We start from the raw sequence: 15,494 nt of genomic DNA, 5'->3' as shown, positions 1-15,494 counted from the left end.
AGGCTTTTGGCCCTCACTTTTTCTTGTATTGTGACCTAAAGCAGAAAACCGGCCGCATCCAGTGAGGATACATCTGGATGCACCGGACCACGAAACGCTCTGGCTGACTGTCGAGTTGGGCCAGTGCTTGGTTTTGGCTCTTCCCATTTTCAAGCAACTTTCTTGGATTACAGCTAGACTAGTAAGCTAAAATGCATTTCTGAATCATTTGCTTCTTATCCAGTGCATTATACTTGTTACTGATACATATTATTGAAAACCGCTGGTTAGATTTAAGTTTTCAGTCCTGTGGCCACATTAAGAGAAATGATTTGAATTTAGCCTGTTGCTTCCTCACCAGCCTTCACTTCAGCAGACTGTGGTGTACCTGACTCAAATGTTTGCCTTAACTCCAAGTACTTAAGAGGACATTTTCAGACAAGTGGGGATTTAGAGAGACTCCATGACTAAAGTGTCAGAAACTACTAATCCCAGACCTCTCTGACTCCACCGACCAAGGTCAAAGGTCATGTGCCCTCTTCACCGCTCTGACCACATTATAATGTGTTTAGGGTCAGTTTATCTGAGAGGAACAACATGACGCTTGAGTGGATCAGGACGTTTTCTCCAAGTCTTGTTGTGAATGATGAATTAATGCTGCAAAGCTGCTTTATTGTTTAGAGACTACAACTCTGGTTTTGGACCTTATTTGTTCTATTTATAGCTGTAAATAGTGGCATTTCTGTTCCTTTTCAGATTGCTTTCATGGCTAATATTTTCATGCTCTTGACAATCGCCTCCAGAATTTTGCCTTCTGAACAGCACATTGGCACCACACACATATCTCAGCCAAACACTATGCCTGCTGTGTGCCTGTGAATAATTTGGAATGTAATGACCTTGTCAGTCAAATGCAGTGCAAAAGGGCTCAGTTTTAAGTGTTTTATATTCTGGCATATATTTATGAAGTCTTAATTGTGGTAGCAAAGACATTGAAGTAAAAGCCCTTTGACTTTCTGCTGATCCAGATTTCTACATTTGTGGTGCCAGCAGCCTAGTTTTCTTTGACTTGGATATAAAACTCGAGGTTGTGATTTCTATTTGGCTGGTGATGCGAGAGGACCAACTTGTTGTTTGACATGGAACACCATTGTGTAATGTCATTACAGAAGATGCCAAGAGCATGGGGTTCATATGGCAAACTTGATGTGATGTGGAAAGTGCACAGAGCACATTTTATAGGCAGTTTTTGTCAAACTTTTTGACTCTACATATTTGTGGCTGAGCTCAATTACTGTTTCTCCAAAACGGGATTCAGACAGCTTCCCAAAACGGAATGATTTAACCTGATATGGCAGTGGCTGAGTTTATACATCCGTCCGCAAAGGCTTAAACAGGTTTGATCTCATGGCAGCTTATGATCCCACTTTACCTGTAGCTAAACACTGTCTTACTAATCCACACTTTCCTTGACAGATACCATGAAATAGAAATTAGTCAGCTACATAGTCCTCATGCTGTCTGTCTCAGGCTTTCTACGCACCAGAACTGATTCCTCTGACACTCTGAGAAAACAGAAATTTTAAAAACCGTAACATGTAACATTTCACTTAATGCCATTTACAGATCCAGAATGATATAAATAAAAGTATATACTCATACAGTTATGACTGTAATATAAGAAAATTATGAGAAGGGTTTTTTTGTATTGTGTTACTGCTATTACTTTCCTACTTATTTTTTGCATTAAGTATCAGATTAGAAGAATACTTGTCTTTATTGCAGACTGTAAACCTGCCAGTTTATATCTGTCTTCTCTTAACATACCTGGATGGGATCAGACAAGTGCAGAAAACTCTTCCACAGCTGTGTTGTTTTGCATTCCCAAGGCATGTTTATTTAAGCTATAGGCTGTAATATTTATGGCTGTTTTTAATTCAGTCAGCGTACAGTTTTGATTTCACCATCAGCTCAAGTGGTGTACAGTGAGTGGCAAGGGGTCCATAAAGCCTTCAACATGTTTTATCCCTTTCTTTCCTACGTGTATGGTTTCAGTGTGTCTGACACCAAGCTAAACACATTCATCACCATATATAATGAGACACTGTTTTTCCAGGGTTTTTTTAGGAATCCAAATTGAACCCTCACATAGAGTTCAGCTGCAGGATTTTTGAGTTCATCAGCTGTAGTTTAAAATGTGAGTTTTTTGAACATTTCTGCATGTGCTGTGTCTATTAGGACTGTTACAACATGTCTGTGGGTTAGTAAGCCAGTGAATGTTTTATTGTAGTTAGTAATGCCGTACATCATTTCTCTCCTTGCAAAAATACAGTAGATGATTTATGGGTGAAAGTAGCCAGTCATGTACTATTATGATACAAATCTTTTTACCTCCTCCTGTCTTTATCCTGCTCGGCACCAGCTTGGCCATGAAAGTCTTCAGTCGTTCCGTTACGGATGTTCTCTGGATGCTTTGACCATCTGGACCTGCACAGGAACAGGAAATGAAGAACCTGAGGAATTAAGAGGAGTCCTTTTAGGATATGAAAGCTGGGGGGGGGGGGGGCTTTTCACAGTTTAAGCCTGGGCTACACAAATTGAGGCACTTTTTCTTTTCTTTTTACACCTTCTTTGTTTGTTTCCCTTATATCTTTGTTCATTCCTTCTTTGCCTGCTTGCCTTTAAGTACTGTAAGATATTTCTGTCATTGGAATATTTAATGTTAGCAAAATAAATTATTATTATTAATAATGATAACAGTAATAATAATAACAATAAAGAAACAATACAATGCTATAATGCAAAGTGGCTCAAATATCAAAGATCTACTGGACATGCACATGAGCTTTTTTCTTTATTTTGGAATGAAATATTCACAAGATGATGCCCGTTTTCTCCTTTTTGGCCTCATCTTTGTGGCTAAGATTCTGTGCCCCAAGAGTGAAGATAAGCACTTACTAGAGGGATATTCTGAATTCCTGTACTGTTTATCTGCCCTCCAATATCCCTCTCTTTGCAGAAGTATATTCCCTGAAACAGCTTAATATCCGTGTCAACTCAGAGAGAAGGAAATCTTCTTGATCAGGTTAGGATAATGATGGGATTCAGGTGGAAGCTTTGCTTTTTTTTTCTACATGCACCATATTACTTGATCACATAATGAAGTTGATGTACCCTCACATGCATATTGTCCCTCTTATTTCTCTCCCTTTTTTAATTTTCACTTTGTGAATATGAGGCAAGTTATAGAACAATATGCTGGCCAGCAGCTCAGCCCCATCTCTTCTCATGCATATTCAAGCACGTGTGCACTCACACACTGTCGCACAGTGTGAAAGGGAACTTGGCTCTTGGTCAAGGGATCTCTGCTAAAGACTGGACCTGGACAAGAGAACTGATCGCCAGCCAAGCAGGACAGTTACAAAGTGGAGCACGGGAGGCCCCGCCATGTTTGCCGAGATCTAAAGCCTCTTTTTCCAAAGCTTTGTTTGCATTTTGTTCACTGCGGCAGCTGAACAGTACACAGAAAAGCCTTTTCTTACCCTTTCTCTGTCCACTCTTTTCGCTTTTCACTTTCTCTGACTTGGCTGCTTTCTGACAGTTGATTCAAGTCCTGTGTACTAAAGGAAATTATGTGCTTAATTGGATTATTGGGAGTTTTCTTCAAATGAGTGCTCACCCACCCACACAGCCCCAGACTCTGAATTCTCCTCTAGGATAGCCTGTGATAGCATGTTTCCAGCCTCCACAATCTGCTGGAGGTGCATGATGTGGGAACATCCAGAGTGTATTACAGTTTATTGATTATTTATGATGTTAAGCAGTTCCATTTAGACTCACTTAATTACGGAACAGCTTTCAAATTAAGGAAACACATCCATTGTCCATCCATCCATTTTCTATACCACTTATCCGTCAGGGTTGTGGGAGGGGGCTGTAGCCTTTCCCAGCTGTCGAGAGGCGGGGTACACCCTGGACTGGTTGCCAGTCAATTGCAAGGTTGACACAGAAAGACAGACAATCACACGCACACCCAGGGGCAATGTAGAGAAGCCGGTTAACCAAATCCACCTGTTTTGGGGATTGTGGGCGGAAGCCGAAGTACCTGGAGAAAACCCACAGGAAGAACATGCGAACTCAGCACAGACAGGGATTCGAACTTGGAACCCTCTAGCTGTGACAAGTGCCACATCCATTTGTGATCATTGAAAACATTTTTGTATGTGTTCTCTTTTCATCTGTTTGCATGCACGCGCACACACACACACACACACACACACACACATGCACAGAGTACATCAGTGTGAAAAGTCAAGCTGATATTGGGGCATGAAAGCAGGTTTGGTTGTCAGACATCACTGTGGGCCATCACCTTCGGCGTGCTACTTGGCCCAGGTTTACAGACCCACAATAGTCCATGCAGGCATCACTGGAATTTGCACCTGTTGGATACCTGTGGTCCTTTCTCCTGAAAGTTGTCCTCCCTGGTTCTCTCTGTGAAATAGATAGAAATAGATCCATTAATAATCTAGTGGCTGGCCAACTGTGAATGATGCTGTGAAAATAGTAAAATTAATCTTTAAAAAGAAGGAAAGTAAGCAGAGAAATGGGTAAATGAGTAAATGGTACAGGTATATTGGTATATTGGTTGATAAGAGGGCCGAAGGACATAAAAGAGGCTGAATGAGGGAACTTAGAGAAGGGGAGGGTCCAACTCTTATGCCTTTTCTCATACAAATCATCTCTGGCCTTGTGTGGCCCTTCTGTCGGTCATAAACATCCCAGTACTTGTACAGTTGTGAACCAGTGGTAAGTCGTTCATGTTACTGATTTTCCCTTAGAGAGAGGAAGCAGAGTCCAGGGTACAGATTAAGGGCCTCTCTTGCCACCTGCGTGCAAATCACAAATCACATAGATCCACATTGCTTCCCCTCGCCCAGGAACTCATCAAACACCATGTTAAAAATCGCAGCCACATCCCTGTATTTTCATTTTATTGGGCACAGAAAACACAGTTTGTATTCTAATTAAATTGTGTGTGTGTTTGTGTACCAAGGCTTCCATGTGAACACCAGTGCTGCAGTGGATGTCTGTTGGCTTGCCAATTTATTTCTTGTGCCTCATTGTTAGATTTTGCTCACTGATTGCACTTTGTTTGGCGGTGGCAGTTAAGACCAGAACTGATGATTCGCTGAAACTTTTAGGTAGTGATGCATCATTAAGCGACTATATGTCAACACACATTGTTTGCGCTAATCTGGTGTTCCTTGTCTTGCCACATTTTGCTGACAAATGAAAGTTTGGTCCTTATGTCCCGGGCACAGTTAAGGCCCTCTGAGGGGATAATTGAATGGCCTATCTGCCCTAGGCAAATCCTAATTCTCCCTCTCAACAGGCCACTCGCGGCATGCTTTATGGGATTATTTTCAACCAGGCATTTTGAGCGTTGTAGCGAACAGAGGCCTTCCTTCCCATGTACAGATTTCCCCCTTTTCTCCTTGTCCCTGTCTTTCACCTTCTCGCCTGAGAGGATTAGTCAGGCTTCCGGAAAAGGAGCACCACTTGGCGAGAATGAGACTTCCAAAGACTCCTCTAAGACAGGAAGGAGCTGGACACTGGCTTTATGACAACAATTACTGCCTTCTCTCAAAGTTAACAAAGAGTGTGCCTGTTTTTCACAGAGAATATCAAACAAACACTTTTGGAGCAAATTTTTCTGTTGCGCATGAGACTGAGTGGAGTCTGTGGAGTCACAGGGTATGAAGGGAAATGATTATTTGTTGAATGCATTATTGTTTGGCAGTGAGGATTGTGTTGATTTGTGGCTACAGTGGAACTCTGCTCACGGGGTCATTGATAGGCTTTACCGGTTCCTTTTTCCCCTTTATCTCTGATAAATCTTTTTGGCAAACATGTTCTTTGTTGAGATTAAAATATATCCTTTGCTTATTGGCAGTTCCAGGCAAAGGGTTCATATTCAGGTGGGGCTCATATTTTATACTGAGCAAGATTAATTGCTTAAACAGACATTTGTGCACATAATCACACCCCTTCTTTCAGTCTGATAATAACTGAATGTGCCAATAAGACATATCAGAATTCGAGCAATGTGACCTCCAAAAAAGATTCCTCTTCTTCTCTGAAAACGTTGAGAACAGTAGAAAATAGTTTTCTTTTGATAACTTGGTTATTACTACACACAAAATGAACAAAACATGTTTTAAAAATAAAAAACATGCTAATGATATAATTAGCTCAGCTGTCAAAGTGCACATTAGTTATCTCATAAGCAATATTGCATTCCATTTAAGAAGACCAATCTCATAAACTGATCAAGCAGAAGTGAGAAGGATGTTGTGAATTTATGTTGGTTTTATGTTGGTTTCTAGCACTGATCACATACCAAATGATGACATCCTAGAAGAAGAAGCAAAAGTAGGACATGATCACGTCATGACTGCTGTAAGACCAGATATACAGAGTAGAAATTTGTAGGAAATTACTCAGAATTCAAAGGCTTTCATAACAGATCTTCAATTACTTGGTTTTGCACCAAGATTTCTCCATGAGAGGTGACCTGCCTCTCACTGGGAGTCATATTTTTGTCCAAGTGGAAAAATTGATTTTTTTTTTCTTTCTTAAAGAGCTGTCCATCAAGATGTCTTAATACTTGTACATTCAAGAATAACCCATTTTTGTGGAACTACTACTGTTCACTATGAGTATTGTTGAGGATATTGTCCACAAGAGAGACCTACTTTTACAAAACATTTTATTCATTTTATAAACCTTTTATTATAACTTGATTTCCTAATCTTCCAAGCCCACCTGCTGATGTCCTAAACTAGTTTTGCGCTCACTGCTGTTGTCTGGCAAGACTGACAAGAGGCACCAACATGTTCTGAAAATTCAGTACGTGGAATTCGGTTGTATTGCAGTCTTAAAGGTCCCTGGGGCTTTGCTTGTGGAACCTCATCACTACATGACCACTATTGTCTTCACTGTCAGAATGTCTTTCATCTTTTTGCTTGGACCACGGGAGAGTGATCACTATCTTCCTGCTGTATCTTGCTCATATCTTCATGGCTTACAGCACTGGTTCCCAGCCCTTTATCCATTTACTGAACCTTAAGGCTATCACAAATCATTCCTGTAACCCTGTAATTCACCAGATAAGGAGAACGATAGAATTGGTTTCTCTTGCTGTGTTTTCCAACTTTGGTAGAAGTTCTTGGAAAGTCCTGATCTTGCTTTAAGCTGGCTCCCTGGGTGGTCTATCAGATTTCTTCAGGGGTTGTTCTATGTACTGTCATTGTACATTATCATTACTCCGAACATAAAACAAACGTTAAGTTTGGTAAATGAATAAGAGGTGTGTTGTTAGTGTAATCAAGGCAACACACTATTGAAATACTTGTAAGATGGACTTCAAGATTTGATTGCCTGATCTGTCCATGGATTTGGAAGACATGGGCTTCCCTCTTGCCACACGTTGTTGAAAGACATTAGCAGTAAGAGTCGCTGTGTTTGTCGGTTAATCATCGTTTGTTCTGCCAGTTATTGTTATTTGGAAATTGGAATGCATTTACCTTTTTTCATGCCAGGAATTATCCAATATAGGCTGTGTTCCTCTTGAACTAGATATGTGGAAGCTAGTAAGTATGTACACAGGTTTATTGTTAGCATGGTACAACCTGTGGTTTCATGTCTTGTATCGAAATCATACTTAGGGCTGTCAAAACATTAATGCATTAGGGCTGTGCAAGTCAACGCGTTATTATCACATGCTGCGTTAACACGATAATTAACGCCGACAATTATTATCTTTTATTTTATCGCGCATTAACGCAGTTTTTTTTAGTGAGCAAGTGAGCAACGACTAGATAGCTAATGAGCAACGGACTTTAAAAATAATTATCATAATACAAAAAAACATTGATCAATTATTTATAATTAATTAAAGTAAAGTAAATTAAGTTATAATTGTTAGAACTTTTTGACAGCCCTAATCATACTTACAGTTTTCTTACTTCAACTGTGTTTTGGGGAAGCTGGAAAAACAACCTGTAATTGCAACATAAAAGCAGTATGACTTCCGGAAACACATGCTTTGAATAAACCCATAACCATTTGTGATTTACATTATGGGGAAAAGATAAATATGCGAACTGCTCTGAACTAATGATATTTAGGGTAATACTTTCTTGGTTAAATACCTCAAGATTAGGGGTTATTAGATTATCAAAATGTAATGTTATCTCCTATTGTAAACGGAACTGGCTTTTATAGTGGTTGGTGACCATGGTTGACTGTCATGTAAACATCTGCTGGAGAGGTGAAAACACATCTGGGATTTGGCTCAAGTCTGCTGGTGGATGTCATTATTAACAGCCTTCTAAATCCTATCATCATTACCTAACACCTGATCTCAGGTTACTGTTAATGAGTTCATTATGTGTTAGTCTGTTTCCTTTGTCTGCAGCACTACCTGTCAGCTGCAGTGTTTTTTTTTTGTTTTTTTCAAAGACTGAGTGTCAGTCTTGATGTTTATTGTAGCAATGACTGACATCCTTTTAAATTAAAAACTCCAAACTCCAGTAACCTTAGCTTGAAAATAAACAAAAAAAATAAACAGCTTGACAAAAGTAATTTTAGAAAAGAGATTTATGAAAAAGTAACAGTAACAATAGAGTACCTTAATGGTAACTCAGTAAATATGTTAAAGTATAATGGGACACTATAGGGATTTGTCAATTGAGGGAATCAGGATATTATTGTAGATGCTGCCATTCACGTCTGTAGAGGTGCATGGTTTTCATGTGTGTTGAATCACATACATGTAGTGTGGCGTGAGGAGAGCTCCCGTCACATGCATGTGCTGTATGTTCAACTGTCACTGAACCACAGAAGCCCCTACTGCATTCCCAGCTTTCACACTCTGTTTTTCCTATACCCTTGCTGTCATTCTGACTCTGCTGTAGTCCTGTTTTCCCTTTGTCCTTGCCTTTCATTTCTCCACCTAGATCTTTACATTCATGGCCAACTGTGCATGCCCTCCCCTGCTTCCTTGCTCTGTCCCAGCCATACCCGGCTCTCAACTATCTTTCTCTTTCTCATGAACTCAGCATGATGCTGATGACACCCTAACCCTTTGAAGTGCAGGGGATTCTGGGGACCAACAGGACCAAACCAGAACAGTACTTACGAACAACAACAGCATGGAACATCTTGTTTTGCAAACATGATCACTCCTAGCTGTATGCTTGGCATTTAAAAAGCTGTCTAGCACAAGACAATGTCACCCCTGGGTTTGCCTTCCTCCACATCCTGGCTGTATCCCCCAGCTTCAGTTCCAGCGCTGTATACTGGCACAGCTATGACACCCCTATGTATCTCATTCAGCCATAGAGAATGGGGCTAGTGAACCGAGTAGCCCCCCAACACAGGCCTCTGCCTGCACCTGCGGGCCCAACTGATGGTTGGGAAGCTGGAAGGAAAAAGGGAAAGTGAGTTGTGAGATATGAGGAAGTAAGAGGAAAGAGGCTGACAATATAGGGTGCCCAGAGAGCTCTGAAATGCAAGAAAACTGGTCACTGTAAAGTTAATTTTTGTGTTAGATATCCACTGTGATTGGCTTGGGGATTTCTTTGGGAAGTGAGGATGGAGAGGAGAGTGAATGGGGTTTACCAAAGAACCGCTGGCCCCCCTGCAGGTCATTCAGTCATTCATAAGATGAGGCCGTTTTATAGACCTCCTTTTACCCTTGCTTTCTTTGTTGCTGTTGTGTTCATGAGTGGAAATGAAAATGGAGATTAAGAGTGTTCATGCAAAATGGATGTTGTGTATTGCTGTTGTGTTGTGCTACCTCTTAAAAGTTTAGTTAGGTGGGCCCTTGCTATAGATGTTTTCCTAACAGAAACTCAGCCAGATAACCTTCTCTGTCTGGATGGATTTATGATGTTTACAGATGTGCTCAGCTTATGAAAAAACAGCCCTCTCCCCCAGTGAGGCAGCCATCTTTAATCCAGTAAAGAGCACAGGGATTTGGTCGCCCCTGGCCTGCCTGAAGGCCCTTTGGAAGCCTCTCGGCCGTGAGAAAGGGGGCTGGGGTTGGAGGTGTGGGTTGGGATGTGTGTAGCCATGCAGGAGGGGCTGGGGACAGTCTTTGTGAATTTAGTTAATCTAATTTGAGCTCCCCCTAAGGCCCTTTTTCTCCCTCACCGCTGCCCCCGTTTTAAACCATCAGTCCAAGCTGAGGAAAGTTTCTCGTGTCCTGGGTGAAAATAGGCTTTGTTTAGTTTAATCCAATATCCTGATATGTAAACCTTAGGGGAGTATAACTGGGAGCACCCACTGAAAAAATGGTGCAATATCGCTCTCCTGCTGTGTGTATTGCAATCAAATTAAAACTGAACGCTGATGCACATGGGCTATCTGAACAATATTACAGCTTAACATGCATCAAAATGCATTATTCGGGCCATGCTCAGTGTTGTAGATGGCTCTAATGAAGTGATTCTATTTTTCAAAAAATCTACTATTGATTAAAGGTCAGTTGGAGAGGGATGATCAAAGACTTCATTAAGAGCTTTCTGTAAACCTGTTAGAACTTTGCAGTATCTATTGAAGGACAGCTTGAAACAGAGGCTGCTTATAGGATGTAAATGAACCACTTAGAAGCCTTTCTTTGTGGTTTCACACCTCTGATTAACTCACTGTGATGCTGTCGGATATCAGACGCGTATTAACTCATTAGGGTTTGCCTTTGAAGTTGCTCCTGAATATTATCAGGGTCTTGTAATCCTTTTTTAATGGATCAGTGAATAGGACAGTGGTTTGACAAAATGATTAATGTGACAGCCCTTCTCACCTAATGTTCCTTCACGTTTTGCACGAATGAGTCGAAAATTGGTTGCTTCATTCAGGAAATGCACCGATAATGGCATTAATGTTGAGGGATTCATAGTAAATGGTAAATATGCTTTATCAGTCTGCTGCCATCTAGCCGCACACCTCTACCCTTCTTATCTTTCCTTTTTTTTCTTTCTTTCTCTTTCTATGTTACTCTTTCCTTAGCTTTGTAATTTTAGTGCCTTCCCTTCTGCTCTCCTTTTTAACTTAAGGCAATAGGTGGTGAAGGGCAGGAATGTAGCCGAAGGACTGTAAGGATTTATCACACTAAGGTGTGAGGGCTGCTGCCTGTACTTCTGTGCCTGGAGATGTAGCGGTTTAGTGCCAACAGCATTCCCACCACAGAGACCATGCAGGATTTTATTGCTTTTTTAGGCTGATTCCTTAGACCACATACTCATGCAGGAAGAGGGATGGGGGGAAAGGGGTCAGGGATAGAGGGTAAAATAGTTTGTGTGTCTGTGTGTATAGATTTTCAGCCTAAAATTTCTGTGAGATAACATTACCAGCAAGGTAATATAAAGCATAAGAATACCCCCACATATCTCTCTCTCTCTCTCTCTCTCTCTCGTTCTCTCTCTCACCCTCTCTCCCCTCCCATTCCTTCTCTTTCCACTCCTCTCTCTCTCTCTCTCTCTCCCCTTCCCTTCCTCCTACTCTGCCTCTCAGGTTACGATGACTGGGGGTTTTCTTGCTTCCATCTCGTAGAGAGTGCGTGTGTGTGTGTGTGTGAGAGAGAGAGAGAGAGAGAGAGAGAGAGATAGACTGAATGTGTGTGTCTCCCTCAGCGCTGAACTGTGTCCTTGTCCCTGCCTCCTGGCAGCAAGGAGCCACCCAGCAGCCGGTCTGTGATTGGGCAGGAGAGTGGGGCTCTTGACACAGCGCGGTGCTGACTGCTCCAGGACGTGTTTCAACAGATGGTCGAGGTTAGAGAGTGTCATCACATCGGAGAGAGGATTAGAGAAGAGAGGTTGTCTTCCAGGAGCTGTGTGGTCCCCCCTAGTCTTCAGCCCAAAGTCCCAGCACCAAGACACAAACCCCTCTATGAGCGAAGGGAGACCCGGTGAAGAAACGCGAGAGGAAAACAGAGAGAGGAATCCTAGCCCTGTCTCACACTCAGCCAGCTCTGCTGTGCTGCCTTTCAGGTACTTCGTGTCTGTTTTTGGTCTGTTTTCTGCTGCTTACCACAAATTCTCCACTGCTTTAGCAGTGTCTGTGCATGTTAGTTTATGCAGTTGACAATAATTTCTGATACAGCATACAGTCAGAAGTGGGAGTCCACAAGTGCAGTAAATCTGTGTTGCTTGTACAGCAGATCTGTGTGTGCTTGACTTCATAGTTTTCCCCCTGAATGACAGGAATTCCCTCTGTCGCAAATTCCTCTGTCTCAAGGGATTAGAAGGCAGCACATTCCATTAATGTCATTTTTTCCTCCAATCCATAAGAACCCATCTGTTAATTTCTAGTTTTTTGAATGCAGAATGTTTGAAAGTTTAAAGTATACTGCATAATGAACTGTGTGAGTTGGAGCATCTCATGGGTTATAATGGGGACCAAGTTTATAAAATTCAGTTTGTATTTTATTGTATCATTTTCAGTTTTTATTCCTTAAACAGAAGTAAATGTTAATTGTTTTCTTTTTAATTTTGGCAGTTCTTATAGTTGGAAATTAAGGCACATTTTTTTACATTCCCAAAACTTAATGTGGCATTTTACATTCCCTCACTTCAGCCCAGATAAGTTTTTTCATAAATCTTATTCAGAGTGCACCTCTGGCAGATCGTGTCAGTATACGCTAAATGGATGAGCTGCTGAAGAGCGCTTTCCGGACAAGCTGTCAGAGCTGAGTAGAGAAGCAGAGACTGAGAGAATGTACACCTCACTTCAGCTATTTAACTCAAGTCAAGTGAGAAGGGAAACTTGCCAGCGGAGTGGGAATATGATGTATAGTATTTATACCAAACACTAGGCTGTGTGTGTGTGTGTGTGTGTGTGTGTGTGTGTGTGTGTGTGAGGTGTTTGCAAATGGAGATTGTGCAGCTGTGAAGGGCTGTGTGGACAGCAGCCCGGCTGAGAAGAGAGGCGGTGGTATGGGTGAAAGCTGCTGTTGTGTGAATTTGTGTTTATCTTGGTAAACCGGTCGTAGCTACACTTCCTGTTTGTTACTTGAAATATTTAACACAACCACCAATAGGTTGTGATTAATACTGCTTTAAGGCCGATGGAGACGTTTATGCAGAATTTGGTCATGTGAACGGATCAATTAGGGTAACAGTTGAAAGGTTTTTGTGGGAGGGAGAGTTGATAGTCTTAATTTGAACACTGGTATGGTTTGAACTTGTATGGCTGTTTGTTTTTGTTTTTTTGGGGTTTTTTTTTCCCCCATTAACCACAGAGCAACATAACATGCATAAAGTGCTTCACCATAACTGTAACATATCATCTGAATCTGCTAAAAAGATCTAAAATCTGTTGTTGAATGCATTTTTCAATTCATGCAAGATTTCATTTGCCAGATTTTATTAGTTGCCTTTAAATTGCCTAAAAGTACTGGCTGTGCTGAGCAAATCAATTTAAATTTGTTGCATTGATCACAACATGGAATCTGCAGTTTTTCTGGGCATTTTTCTTAACATTCAGTTTAATGTTAAACCATCTGTTTGTGATCTTGTGTTGTGAAAGAAAAGCAAATTTGTCTATGAATTAAGGAGTGATACACATATGGAATCAAAATTACATATCAAACATTTTTGTCTTTTCTATAACATACTAAATATCGTCATTAATAATTAATGGACCATGTGAGTAACTTGGAACTTGACTGCATAATGGCTTGATATTTTCACCTGCTGTAGTAGTCCACAAAAAACTCAGACCTAGTTTCTCTAAATGGCAAAATGATGCTGTAGTCTTCTTCAAAGCTGATTGTCTCTATAAGGTACTGTTAGAAAACAAAAGATTGGTCTTGGCAATGCCACTTTACTGAATGAGAAAGCTTCAGAAGCTTTTCTCAGTATCACTATTTCAGTATTGACAAGCCTGACTCATAAATTTTCCCTTCATTTTAGTTTCACCTAGCAGTGTCTAGATTCAGTTTCTGATTACCCAACTCAGAGCATAGCAGAGCAGCTTTGAGGCATTTTAAACAAAAAAATAAAAAAGCAGAGCTGACTGCCAGCTCAGAAGAGAAGGGTGATCCTTTAAACTGTTTAGCTTCACTGTGCTCCAAACAAGAGCATGAGCAGCTGCTGCAAATAATTAGGTTCTGGGGGGTAGACGCTTGCCAAGACAAACGTTGTTCCAGTAGCAGCTCTGCCATCACTCGAATGTAATAGTGTGTGTGTACGCGTGTGTAAGAAATAAGTGAAGTGATTTGTTCTTCTGATAAGTATGGTGAGTGATTAAGTGCAAGGGAAGAGGTATTATCAGTGCTTTTCATTATTTGTACAAACTGGACCAAAAGAGAGAGAGAGTGTGTGTGTGTGTGTGTGGGGGCGCGCGCGCACATGTGTTGTTTAAATGCCAGCCACAGTGAATCAGAGACTTCCCAGACGTCTTGCATGACTTTATACATGCCGACTGATGAACAAGGTCAAAGGCACTTCCAGCAGATTTTTATTATAAGAAATGAAAAGGGCATTAAATTTACGTAGTTATTTTTGTTATGCCTGTCACAGTGCTACATTTCTTCACCGATTCTAGTATATGTGAGGAGCAGAGTTTCAAAAAAAGTTTTTCTTTTCCATTCTTTGGAAAATATAAACCCTGCCCTCTCTTCCCTTCCTTCGCATCGAATCAGCACCGTTATTTTATTTTACTCATCTGCTATCATGCTGTTTTCTACTTTCTTAGCTTGACCCCGCAATAACAAAAGTCACATTTATGAATTCTGTCATTCTGAGGTTCTCTTGGTTACAGTTAAATTTAAGGCCTTGCATATGACTTTCCGTTCTCCTATAAGAGGGAGATACTCATGGACAATAAGAAGAGAGGAGCTGAGATGGTGTTGAAATGCAGGAAAATTGGATCTGGAAAGGAGAATCATGCATTATCCAAAATGCAGTGAATATTTGTTTGATCGAATTTCACTGAATCACTTAAACTGGCTGACTACTGAATAAATATTCTTGCCGAATTATTCAGCGTCTCTGCTTTGGAAGACGAGTCAGTTCCTCTGATTTTTCATCTCTGAAAAATACAGAAAAATGTGACTAGAGTTTGTGTGTGTTCTCTTGTGTGCGAGCATGTTAAGAAAAGATTTCCTAAACCACCCTCTACTCCGGCACTTGTTTATCTCTTCAGCTTAATGATAGTGTTCCTCATACTGGCCTGATTGCATAGTAGCACTGGAGTAGATTGCACAGTCCTATCACTGCAAATGACCAGTATTTGAACAGTGAGCATTTGGCATGCTTTTATTTATGTGGGATCTGGAATAGGCTATCTTTAGATGAGTCAGCCACTTTCTCAGTTTGTTGTCCTTACAGATCAAACAATTCCATGGGGTTTCAATGTACATACCACCCTTAAACATGTCCTTGACTTTTGAGGACATATCCCCAGGGAAATGTGCCATACATATCTGGGAGCAAAGGAGACTGCAT

At 40.9% G+C, this 15,494-nt stretch overlaps 1 protein-coding gene across 13 annotated transcripts in view; it reads left to right on the top strand.

The window, feature by feature from the left end:
* sulf1 (sulfatase 1) overlaps positions 1 to 15,494 on the top strand; it is a 75,183-nt gene that overhangs the window by 27,724 nt on the left and 31,965 nt on the right. For 6 of the 13 annotated variants that reach the window (XM_046371364.1, XM_046371361.1, XM_046371362.1 and 3 more), the window contains exon 2: positions 11,560 to 12,035. The exons of 4 other annotated variants lie outside the window; for them this stretch is intronic. The gene's annotated coding sequence lies outside the window, so the exon portion shown is untranslated. The remainder of the gene's footprint in view (positions 1 to 11,559; positions 12,036 to 15,494) is intronic. 3 more of the 13 variants (XM_046371357.1, XM_046371358.1, XM_046371359.1) reach the window with 3 other exon arrangements.

This window comes from Scatophagus argus, chromosome 18 (genome assembly GCF_020382885.2).
Source record: "Scatophagus argus isolate fScaArg1 chromosome 18, fScaArg1.pri, whole genome shotgun sequence".
NCBI lineage: Eukaryota > Metazoa > Chordata > Actinopteri > Scatophagidae > Scatophagus > Scatophagus argus.
The sequence above is the reverse complement of the archived record's forward strand: the minus strand, read 5'-3'. Positions and strand labels throughout refer to the sequence as shown.